We start from the raw sequence: 12,807 nt of genomic DNA on the forward strand, positions 1-12,807 counted from the left end.
TAAAGCAGGTGCGGCCTTTCAAAAAACAAAATATGTCACATGCATTTATGGAAAAGGCGCTGACGTCGCAACTGTGTAGTTCTGCAGACTAACCTCGCTTTTTTCAGGTGTATTTTGGAACCAGTGGCGTTTACATCGCGAAGCGTCAACAGCGTTCCATGATTTTCATTCTGTATATTTTTAAAACGACATCAGTAGAAACGCTTTTTGCAGTCCTCGTATGGTTCACTATAGGCCGCCCTGAAAGCAACGAGAGATACATAGCAGACGTAGCGGCTTTGGAAACGAATGCCGTTTTCGAAACTCACACGAAGAACACACCCGCATACTAATTTGATACTTCCCAACGAAGAATTTGTTGCGTGCTTGTCGTTGACACTCAGTGTCGTTGACATTCAGACGTACAGAATTTCAGTAATGATTATCCGGAGAACACGCACATGTGGACGAGTGGCATGCGATATTTCTCTAGGCATGGACCTATCTTAAAAGGACGGCAGACTGGGCGAGTTGGGGCTTCAATGCAAGAATTGATTTTCAACACCTGTTGAAAATCAATTCTTGTCATGGACCATATTTCCTCTTCATCGTTTCAGTCCAGAAGCATATCCCCACAAAAACACGTCGTTGTTCACTATGGCTAAGACGGTGCAAAAAAACTAGTAGTATGAAGCTTCGGTGACGACATTATTTAATGACTAATTTCTTTATATTGAATCGTGTCTCATGACAACCCCACTGGCTAAGGCTTATATAAAATTTAGACGTAAGTGCGGTATGCCTTAGGAAACCACCGCCTTAATACGCACTATATGCTCATATGAAACGCAGCGCAAATACTGACCTGTTTTGCGCCATTGATTCCCCTCTTCAGGAGACATCATTACGGAGGCAGCTTAAAATGTTGCTCACCATAGGCCACGAGCACGAACGCCTTATGTTTAGGAGCTGAAAAGGCACTTTATGTTGATTATTATCATTGTAGTACCTATATTTGCGTTCTGTTCTATTGAATGCTTAACATTCCTCCTTCATGATATTGCTCTGCTATTGATTGCCAAACTTTCATTCAGTGTACGTTGCTGTTCTTTCCCGGATAAATATGTATAAATTTGTTTTCACCATGTATGATTTTTGTGCCGATAGCGATGTTAGAAAACTGTTACTTGCTTCAAGTATAAAAGGCGTTAAAATAAATGTTATAATGATTTTCTCTTAAGTTTTCTTTTTTTTTTTTGCATCGCGATGTCTTCAAATAAATTCACCACCTGCCGCTGTTCCTCTTGTTGTAAGGGCGTGAGACTCTAGGCAAGCTGCTGAAACGCACTTTTTCACATTCCTCGTGTCTGTCGTCATAAATGACATGGTCTATTAAAGAATCAGCGGATGGGTTGTAGCTCTTTTCGTGGCACCACCGATCCTACTACTTGAAGTGCGCTCGTCCTGTGCGCAGACTGAGAAGTAGAAAACATTTGAGTCCTCTTTCAAGGCTTACGTTCCGAAGTCATGTTAGCATCAGCTTGAAACAAAAGAACAGCTCATTTTCTCAGCCTAACTTGGGTCTAGGCATACAAAAAACAAAGTGGCCAGCTGGAAAACAGGTGGTCGCTTTGTTATCAGCACGCAGCGTTTAGAGAATCGCTGTATAATGTGCTTTATTTTTAGGAGCGCATCTTCACACTTTTTGCTAGGTTTAAAGCATTCGTTTTATTATCTTCTCCAAAGGTTTTACACGAGCTGACACGAACTATTTCCTGTAGAAAACTTCAGCCACCACCGCGTCATCAACCGCGTCAGGGCGGTCAGTGCCGCGTCATCAACCTGAACGCTTAAATTGTTGATTAACAAATGAAAAAGCTTTCTGCTTGCCTGCGAAGCTGCTCAGAAAGGTGTGCTGAAATTATAACCGACCGTAGGTGGCGATTCAATGATTCTGTTTCAATAGGTTCTCGTTGAAAATAACAATGTTGGGAAGGAGCTCTTCCAGACTTAGGATCACGTATAGTTTTGAGCTTTGCAGGGGGTGCGGCTGCACAATGTGCTTTGTTTTAGCAGTGCTCTTCATACTGACCGTCCAGAAGTTGCATGTCTCGGCACAGTACGTATATTCCAGCGTCGGAGGTGAGTTTTGAATTCAATTTTAAGCTACCTAGCCACACACATTAAAAAGCAAGAGCTTACCTCATCAGTCACTCCCTGCGATGTATCTTTCTAAAACAGCTCGAGACATCGAAATACTTCGTTTTCATGGGTCGTGCACTCTTTGATTATGGATACAGACATACTGCACTCCAACGGCCAGTCAATGCACTCTGCAAAGCAGCAGCTACATAACGATGAATCAGAAGCAGCAGTATTTGCAGTATTTGACTCTTACCCTGCATGGCATAATCATGAAAACCAATCGTAAATTAGACATGACATCCACAGAGAGCATTCTAAGCATTGATGTTAGAATACTGATCCGGTTTAATTTAACCCTTGTACGGAACTTCTAAAGCAACAACTAAATGTAACGGAGCTAAGCAGTCACTCTGTGGATACACCAAAAGCGACGACTGTCAATCAATTGTTGAAAAGCTTAGGAGGCATGCAAAGATCTTTCCGCTGCAGGAAAGGAGTAATTCCTTGTAAGTCGAGTTCCCTTATAACGGCCGCAGATTGAACGAATATTCGCCTTGTATGGACATTTGCGGTACTACCATCAAACTATGCATCAGGAAAGTGGCAATTTCTCTCAGACACAACGAACTGCGGCCACACAACTCGGTTATAGTGAACGAGGAGGCGTTGCAAACTTGGCCTCAAAGTTGAAAAATTCAGACTTCCAGCAACTGCGGAAAATAAAAAGCGCAATTGAAACTTTCTGTAACCGCCAGTCACACACACGCCTATCGCTTACGAGGTCATTCACTGCGTGCATGTGCACCGGCTGTTCAAAACATGGTCGTGGCTCAAGTAGCGGCAGCTATTTGAGAAATTTGAATGCCTTTCTGGCCACACTGTGTTATGCGCAGGCTGCACAGTTAACTCCACCTATTTGTGCTGCTAACACGTACAGGCAGCGCCAGATAGCAGACATTGCAGCTGATACATTCTGCGCGAACGTACGCTGCGCTGCTTTCCTCGCTGCAAGTGACCAGAAACGACAGATGGCGCCGTAAAAAACAGACACTATGAGACGCATGTAGATTTGTGGAAACTAGTCGTTGATGCATACTTCACCGGACGTTTACTCTGATGTCTACGTTCCGAAAATCGCGCTGGGACGTTGTATGACGAAACCAGCGCATGCAAAGTACGATCACTCTCGAAACACTAGGAATGTGATTAATGTGGCGGACCTGCCACCAGCTTCCGTGGACGCTTGGACCATGATTAGTTACACATTGCACCTAAGCAGAATTCCTGGCCTTAATGGTCTCTAAGAGGAGAACACGACCTCACTCGACAGCCTGGCAAACACCGCGGTAGGCACTTTCTTCAAGAAGCAGATGCGCATGAAGCAGGCTTTGCGTAATTAACGCTGCTTTTCACCGAGTTAGTCATTTTTACTGTAATATATAGAAGGAGTCCACTTGCTGCGAACATCGCATACAGCGAACGCAGTCCCCGTGACCACCAGGTTCGTTATAATTGGGCTTGAGCTGTATTGAGTTGTCCCACATTGCAGCCTATTAACGCAACGTGTTTGCAATGGCATAATTTTTGCCTGTAATGTGTAAAGCGTTGAAGCTTCGTTGAAGAAAATAGCGTAACAATTTTACCATATTTCAGTTAGCTCCAAACAGAGTCGGTTTGTGTAAAAAGAAGGGCAGTGCCTCAATATAATGTTGCACTAGTTCTTTTTTAAAAGCAGTGCTAAGAAAATGTCGACTACGCATTTTATGCCCCACCACGTCACTGGCAGCTTTCGTAGAGCAATTGATTATATCGGATGACTGTTTTTATTTTTGGTTGCTGTTGGGTTAAATTATTGATATGGCGCATTTTTCCAGTACTGATTGCTTTCTGTAATTATCTTCGCTAGGTGACTACTGCGATCCAAACGAAACGTATGGGTGCACAGGTGAGGGGCCATTCTGCGGGGAAAACAAATGCAGCGAAGGACCCAAGCCGGCGAACCAGGTCTGCCCCTTCGTATGCAACGAGGGCTGCTGGTGTATCGGCGACATGTACCGAAGAGAGCTCGACCAGTTATGCGTCCCCTTCAGTGAATGCGTTATGCCTTACCGGTGACCCAGAATCAGATGGTGTTTATTGCAGAGTAAATCAGTTATACTTATGCAATCTCTGTTATCACTGTTTGCACTCGTTATTTTCCTCTCAAACGCGTCGCATTTTCACTCAGCTGCTCAATAGAAAACTACAGTGCCCTTACTGTCTACCGATGTGAATGGTAAGGAGCGTATATTTTTTGCTCAAGTGCGTGAAAACCGCCGGGTTTGCCTTTCGTCAAATCGCTTTTTTAGCAATCGACCTTCCATTGAGCTCAAATTTCTCCCCCACGGATCACCGCGAGATAAATTTAAATATTTCAACATCAAAATGGAGCCTAAAGGCACAACGTTGTCGACTAGAAAGGTATCAGAGAAAAAAAAAAAGTTCAGCCCATTCAGGCAAACATCGGCGAAATCAGTGATTGGGAACCTCAATGCTAGCGCACTATATAATTTTGGGAATGCTTAACGAAACTTAAGAGGCAACGCGATAGCATTGCGCATGGATGGAATTTGATGAATACGACGACATGCAGTGTACCGCGCGAGACAGTGGCGCTTAAACACGAGGGGTATATCATTTCATTCTCTTATGCCGGTGATTTGCACGGCAGAGAATTAAGTTTGTGCAAATTGCTCTCGCTCAGTTAGGGCTGCCGTTTACTCTTCCCGTCTTCCTCTCCTTTGGTGCCACGGTCAACGGGCATGCCCTTAAGCAGGTGTGTGAGCTTTTTCACAGGTATATTACCGAAACCAGGAGGTTTTTGTTTAAACTTCTCGTTGCCTTTACTTTTCTCTCAAAATTAATTATTTCTTATTCTGGCTTTAAAACTTAGTGATTCAAACCTCACCGCTTTGCTTCCTCGATTTTCATTCCAATTTCCTCAAGATCTCTCAAAAACAGCAACAACAATAACAACGAGGGAGCATCGGTTGCGGCGATAACGTTGGCTGCTTTGGCCTCCGCGCTATATGGAGCTACCGAAGGATTGTAAAAGCTTTGAACCTTTTAGAAGTGAACAAACCGTCGAGAGTGAGATGTGTCGATGGCCCGGAATCGAGCACGTGGAAACGGTGAACCGTGAAATGTTGCTCACGCTCCAGGACGGAGTGTCAGCAAGAACATTTCCTCACGCGCTCAATATTTTCGGGATACATAATTTAGTTCTCATCCCAAGTAGGCCTCCACTGTGTCTTCGTTCTATCCGGGTTGGTCATGTACTGATTCATTGTCGTACGCCTCCGTGCACCCAATGCCGGCTGACTCTTTGGGCACAGAGTAAAGAAATGTGTCATGTGCTATGCTGACAGGTTACGTCCGGGCAACTGGACACATGAGGGTGATATGGTGTCAGAATACATTATGTATGTGTTGGATGTTGTGGACGCGTCTGATGAGCTCAGTCCTGAGCTCTGAGAAGAAGGGGGATCCAAGTTTTCTGCTTCAAACAGCAGCATGGGACAGCCTGCAAGTACGCACCATCTAGGATCCTCGTCTCCAGGCCCAATCCACCGGACCAGGGTCTGCCTGAGCGTGCCAATCTGAGTCCTGTGCTTGCTGCCCCACAACCATCTGTCACCCCGGGATCACGAATAATGGGCATCTCTTCTGTAGAATCAGTGCATGCGCTAAAGCCGGTGAATGTGCGAAAGGTCTGCTCCGTCGGTGATGACCCTTCGTCACTGGAGTACAGCAGTGTGCGGAGTGAGGCTTCAGTCTCTAGCGTGCTTCAGGCTTTTTTCGCTATCAGCGTGGCTGCGAGCGGCGTGCTTCACTAGGCATCATGCGCCAAAGCATTGGCTGTGTGAGAAGAGGCTATGGACAACATCGCACTTTTGAAAGATTCTGCAGATGAGATTTGTGTCGCTGGCGATGAGCTGAATGCATCCGGTGTAGTAGCATTGGGAAGGATAACCTCAAAACGAATTGCGATGTCTGCCCTACTGGCCACCGAATTGCAGGCGGGACACCCCATTTCAGGGGATGGTGTTCAATAGTACAAGCACAAAAAGTAGCGAGCTTAGCAGCATTTTCAGGTCACTACCCTTAAATTTTGTGGTTTGAGTAATCGTCGAATGCAACATCAGTTACGGCGTCTTTTGAATAAATGGAGCGTGAGTGTGGCAGCCATCCAGGAAACCAAGCGGTCCTCTGATGAGATGTTAGGTTACAGGCGCGAAAACAGACACAACACAAGGCATAAAAACGGGATGGCCTTGTGTTGTGTCTGTTTTCGCGCCTGTAACCAAACATGTACAGTTGCCAACTTGCCCAGCAAGATGTTCTTTTAAGTCCTCTGATGAGGAGACTGAACGTGCTCTCGAATCATTTTTGCCTGAATTCAATATTATCGTTAGCCACTCGAGAGGCCACTTATCAGGAGGGTGCATGCAATTCCTGGCCAGCACACAGCGGATTACTGTCGTGTCATATTAAACAGATGATGACGGGCGACAGGTTATATGACGTCGTAATTTGGAGCGTACACTCGCGAATTATTTGCATTTGTGTCCCTGTAAAGCAGCAATATAGCAGGCTATTTTTTAACTCTTGTTACTCAAGGCGCGGCTTAATGTGAGGATAAGTTCAAAAACTGAAGTTTAAAAGCCAGACGCTAAAACATGGGCACCAGCCAGGTGGCTAATTTGAGTCATTGTATATAGCACTAGACAGGTTAAAGATGTCCTCTTCCAAGTCATTTTATACACAGGAATGTAGACAGGTCTTGCAAGGACGCAGAAGCTCTTATATCCATGTCACACGGCATTCCTCGAAGGGCGTTCAAGCAAAGGCACCTCTTTTTAATAAATTTTCTTTGCTTTAAAAAATCTGAAAAGTTGAAAGTGCGACCATTTCTACCACAATAGAGCCTAAAATAGCAAGGGTTCCCACTTGTCGAAAATTCCCAATTTACAAATAACAACAGCCACACTCAAATTTCAAAGTGCATGCTTTGCAAAGTTCAGAACGAGCCCTTCGAGAGTTGGCTGAATGGATTCGAGAAAAGAGCTACGCGTTGTCACCGATCTGATTCGGATAAGATGCTGCTCATTGTTAACATATCATGGCCTGAAAGCCATGCGGTTGGTTTATCTCACTCCAGCTGGCCAAACTTTTAATTCAATAGTAATTAACTAAAGTTTGTTCTACTGAATGACAAGACAGTTCGCTTTCAGGCAAAACCCGATTTTACCTGATTCATGCACCCGCCATAAGAGGCGTATATGAAAATGCAGCTTCTAGAGAACACAGTTTTGCCACGCATTTTATGGAAGAGACCACAACCAAATCAGCGAATATCTTCCCTTCTTGCGGAGTGGTGTCTTCGGTTAGACAATTATTTCATGCGTTATTTAACGCTCTTTTATGTGCAACTAAACTAACAAAACAAGGTTTAACCTTCAATTTACATATGTTTTATAATATACATATGTTTTATCAAAGTCTTCGAGAAACCTTCGTAGATACGCAGTAAGTACGTGATCTTTAATTATTTTTGCGCAAATCAATGCATTGTCTAGCGTTTCGGCTGCGCGGGATAAAAGCGTCATCGTCTACTCGAATTTAGTGCAGAATTATCATGACTGGCATGCAATCAAACACAAAACTGGCCACTGGGTGCGCTGCTTTTCATTTAGTTTCATTTAAATTTATTACCTTAAAGGCCCTGTTCCTTCCACGTTCCTTCTCCATTCATTAGGGGGTCTTTAAGGTTGAAAGAAAATGGCCTTAGTCTCTACGAAGGCTCGTGATAAGGGGAAAGAACCTCAGGGAACCGAAAAATAATTGCCAGAGAAGAAGAAGGCTCGAATATTTTAATACATTTTGTTTGTTTTTTTATTTCACTCACTTCCATGGGTGTACATGCTAGAATTAATCAATAATGTTAAATGTAAAGCGTCTCCCTGCGTATTAACAAAAGGTAAACTATCGCCAAAAGTAAATTGTGCTCTTATGGAGACCACACGTTCGTGTCAGCATGTCACCAACGTAAGTGAAGGCAGGAATGACATCTCATCTGGAGGAAAACAGACATCTTCTGTTTATTTTAGCGTAAACTCAGCCATAGGTGACATATATTGTGCAATTCTTTTTGGGGACGCAGCTTTTGTTAAGCTTGTTTCGGTACAGCCCCTTGGAGCACCAGCATCCCTGAATACAGTCTGCATTGCAGGCTATTGGTCCTTTCCTGGGCTCTTCAAAACATTGCTTTTCCCCACACTGTGGAGACGAGCTCATGCAGCCAAATTCCTCTCCTGCCCTGCACGAAGGTTTTGCTCCTAAAGAGTAGAAAGAATAAGAATGAAAAACAATTAGCGTCACTCAAACAGAAGTTTCAAATAAAGCACTTTTACGAGACACTAACGTACTAGTCAAAGCTTGTGAGCGCCAGTTTCCTTATTAAAAAGGTCGATAGACAGTCTATAGACTTATCATATACTCTATTGTCTTCCTATAGGTATTCCTTTTGGTCATTCATAGTCAATACACTTTCTATGGACAAAAGTCTAATAAACTGTACGGCCAAAAATATGCAGATTATGTATGGACTGCCTGTAGGATTTGTAATGCCCATAGGCTATTCTCTGGTGCTTGTCTATAGAGAGTTTATAGATTTATAGTCGGCAGCCTATGGACCGTCTATAGACTGTCTAAAGATAATTTTTTTTAAGGAAAGCGTAGTATGTACCACATGAGCCTGTCTGTTCTGTATTACACTATGGTATATACATCTTACGTACTCTTTGCAACATTCAGCTATCTTCACTTTAGAAGTGTAGAAAATGGCGCCACTCAATAGCGGCTTTTCAGAGATCGGATGTTAGTATCCTTCATCAGAAGGGCGCGAAACACACTGGCTTTAACAAAACGCCGTTGACGACGCTAGCATCAATTTCAGGTCATAGGCGGAACCAACATTTAGCAGGGAACACTTACGGCCATTTTCAGCGTGACACGGGGCATCGTTCCACAGCCAGAAGAAAGCTTCCTTGTCTGCGTGCCGGCTAACGTTCTTTGGAAAAAGAAAAAGAAACTGGGCTGCCCACCTAATCCTCCTTCCACGATCTTATGGGCATCGCGAGCACAGCTGACCTGTTTACAGACCGCAAGACCACTGAGAACGCTTCCAGTGCGTCTGCTCGGCTCACCTAAATTGGCATGAATACGCATCAACATTAATACTATGCTTAAGTTGTACGCAGCGAACCTCTGCGATTTCGTGATTTAAGCAAGAGTCCCGGCATCACTGCACTGAACTGACTATTAGTTGACAATATAGTGAATGACGGCCCAATGATGCAAGGAGGAGGAACCGCTAGCAGTTCTGTGGCCTTGATTGCCCTGATTTATATTGATGTCTACCTCCTAGCGAGTGCTCTGATGCAGTAAAATGCAGAAGAGCATTCCTTTCGGCGTAGACTTCCCAGTTATTTGGCTGCCACTGCTGCTTCATAAAAGAAGCATCTTTTCAAGTCCTTGTGAAACAGAGTGGCCTGCGTGATGGTCTTGGAATCTTGGTCACGGAGCTTTGGAATCCTAGTTTCTACAGGTTCAAACTAATTACTCGTCACCATTATTTTCAGAGCAGAGATTACGCGTAATGCGCTCTCCATGGCAGCGATTTTCAGATGCGGGGTGAGTACCAAATTAGAAGGCACATGCTTAGCAATGTACTCGAAGTATTGTTTCGTTACTGAACATAGCGTCTAAAAGTATAAGCAGCACCTGCAGCACAGGTGCAGCTCGCTTTATTAGCAAGCTTTGACTTAGTGCGACATGATGACTTTTTCAAAACTCTACTTCCTGAATTTCGACATTATATTGCGAAGTCTCGTGCAGATTATATTCTTAAATTCTAGAGTGTATCTGCACATTCTGAAAGGTTCCTGTGATCAAACGGCAATGGACCACGTGTTCCTCAAACGAAGCCGATAGTTCTGCTATTAGCTGGCGGATGTAGATCACACATGTGGAGGTGAAGGTCAAAATTTTGTTCTTTCATCTACGCAAGTGTGGTCTCCAGCCAGAGGCTAGTAGCAGATCTATCGGCTTCGTTTGAGGAACACGTGTTGCACTGACTTTTGATCCCGACTCTGAATGTTCAATCAAATCGCCTCACGTACCTGCAATGTAGCTCAGGGCTAGCATGACAAACACCAAGTAAATCATGGCTCAACCAGATGAAGAATTTTTTCCCTCGTAACAGCAGCACTCCACCTTCGACTGTCTCTTGCTCTCACAACCTTTCATGCACACTAGTCGCAAATGCATACTGGCATCGGCACTTATGTATTCTCAATGAGTATTCTTTCTTCCGCATGTGCACTTCATTGAGCGGGTTTTTTTTTTTTTTTGCCCGCTAACTTGTGCTTCTCCCTGAAATCCACAGCACCGCAAACAGCTTGCACGACAGGCAACATCATCAGCTGCACCTGGCAGTCAGAAACGCTTTTGTTCTACTCGTCAGTGTCAGTAGGAGACTTCTGGTCCGGTGTATTGAAGAAACGAGCCGAGGAACTGTGCATACGAAAAGGCGTCATGCAGGAAGGAGGTCGTATTCTTATGAAAAAAAAATTCAAGAACCATTTTACGCACAACAACCGTTTAGAGTATGACGGATCATTCAGGGCGAATCCTATGAAATCTTTTTCCTAGATTTTTCAATACTGTGATGAATAGAAAGAGTAAGAACAGCTAAGATTCGCGTATAAAACGCAACGCATGCACTTAGTGAGTGTCCGGGAAGTTTTGCTGCCTGAACAGTAATTGTAAACTCAAATTGTGGAATCAGACGATTATGTATCAAAATTAAAAGTTCGAATCTTCTGTTCAACAGGAGTGCATCAATTTTTGTGTTTCTTAATGAGCGCGAAAGAACTTCATCCTCCAGTTTTCTCGTGCGTCATAGTGTCTGCTGCTAGCTCCACCAGAACTGCGCAGCGTAACTAACCCTTGCATCGAAAACAGAGCCCGGAGCTTCACTTGAGAAAACAACTAGAAGTTAGACGGCGCATCATCTAGTGGCAGGCGCATAAATGAGGAGAGCGTACTTAACGCCCAGTTCTAACGCCACGTTGCGTTGGGTCAGTTATAACCGCGCCTTTAAGCGACATATAACTATTGAAGCTAAATGATGTTATCAGTAGCCACTTGAAAGGAAGAAAGCTTATAAAACTCTTTCAGTTGATGATTTTAGCTACTTTAATTGCGATCAGTATATCTGTAATTCAGCGGTCTAGACAGCCTTAGCCGTATTTTCTCACTGCTTGACACAGTTATTTTACCTCATGGATTGTCATGAAATGAATTTTTACAATTTCTAGAACTGGGCCTTAAATTTGCGTCAGACCACGCTTGCTGGCAGCATAAACCCAGGCGCAGCAAGTTGATTCGCCGTTTTGATACGGCTCATTCCAAACTAAGCAAAACGAATATAGCTCAAGCCGTTTTCAAAGATGCGCTCATTGACTTATGTATTCCCAATAGTGAAAGAAGTCTGTTAACGCCAGGGTAGCAACGTTATAAAGCGCAGCTTCCCAACTAATCTTCTATCCTCAGTTTCTGAAGTCATGTAAGGAAAATCTAAACAGGGTCTCTTTAAATTCTGACAAAAGCGCAGATATAAACTGGCTTTTCTGCCCTACGCGCATCAAATTCCCCAAAACTTCATTTTTTACTGTATTTTTTTCTTACTTTTGTTTTTGCTTGCCTTCATTGTATTTTGTATTTTGCTCTTCACATTTTTCCACGTTCAAGATTTTGTACATCATGTTAATTCGCCCCCCCCTTATGTAATGCCCTCGGGCCCTTAAGGAGAAAATAAATGAAATGAAATGAAAAAAATTGCCGTTTATGTTGTTGGCATAAGTTGTCACTCTTCTTAAATCTGCTGTCTTGTGTAGGCCTCTATGCATCTCAAACACACTGTTTGCCTCACATCAGGCGTCAGCACATAAACGTATATTTTTCTTTCGAGCATTACTGATGCCTTTATGGTATGCACGTCGCTAATGTAGATATGTAATGTGTAACTAGCGATATTTGCGCGTCTAAGGATCAACTCAATTGACGAGTAAAGCTCCTTTCTGCGATGAAACAATTGCACTCACTCTGTATACCTGCTTTGCGGTGATCCGACAGACAGGTGCTCTTTAAGGTTAGATCTCTCTGGGGGGGGGGGGGGGGGGGGGGGGGGGGGGGGGGGGGAGTAGTGCGCAAGCGTCTCTACCAATTTTCGCGTAATGACGTCAAGGCGTGGTTCTGCTAAATACATTTCTAACAAAGACTGGCTTACTTGCTCAAAGACACTGGGGCCTCTAAATGAAACTAAAAAATTCGCTGGACACTTTAATTGTATATGTGCTGGCGATACAATAGCATTAGCAGCTGTTAATGTTAATGTTTTTACTGGGATTGACGTCACTTCTGCTCTGGCAACGTCACTTCGTGGCAACTAGCCACAGAATTTAGTTTCCGACGGCGGTTTATTCCCTATCAGGCTTCTGACGCTATCTCATTATAAATGTTATGGCCAGCTTTAAAACATCCGTGTGGTTTTTGTTATCGCCGAGCAATCTCAGCGAA

At 43.8% G+C, this 12,807-nt stretch overlaps 1 long non-coding RNA gene across 1 annotated transcript; it reads right to left on the bottom strand.

Annotated features, from left to right (window-relative positions):
* Positions 1–8,240: 8,240 nt before the first annotated feature.
* LOC144100022 (uncharacterized) lies at positions 8,241–10,616 on the bottom strand. The gene is made up of 2 exons (XR_013307498.1): positions 10,347–10,616; positions 8,241–8,501 (listed from the first exon to the last, which is right to left on the bottom strand). It is a non-coding gene; the product is annotated as an uncharacterized LOC144100022 (long non-coding RNA).
* Positions 10,617–12,807: the final 2,191 nt, after the last annotated feature.

Source organism: Amblyomma americanum, chromosome 8 (assembly GCF_052857255.1).
Source record: "Amblyomma americanum isolate KBUSLIRL-KWMA chromosome 8, ASM5285725v1, whole genome shotgun sequence".
In the NCBI taxonomy this organism is placed as follows: Eukaryota; Metazoa; Arthropoda; class Arachnida; order Ixodida; family Ixodidae; genus Amblyomma; species Amblyomma americanum.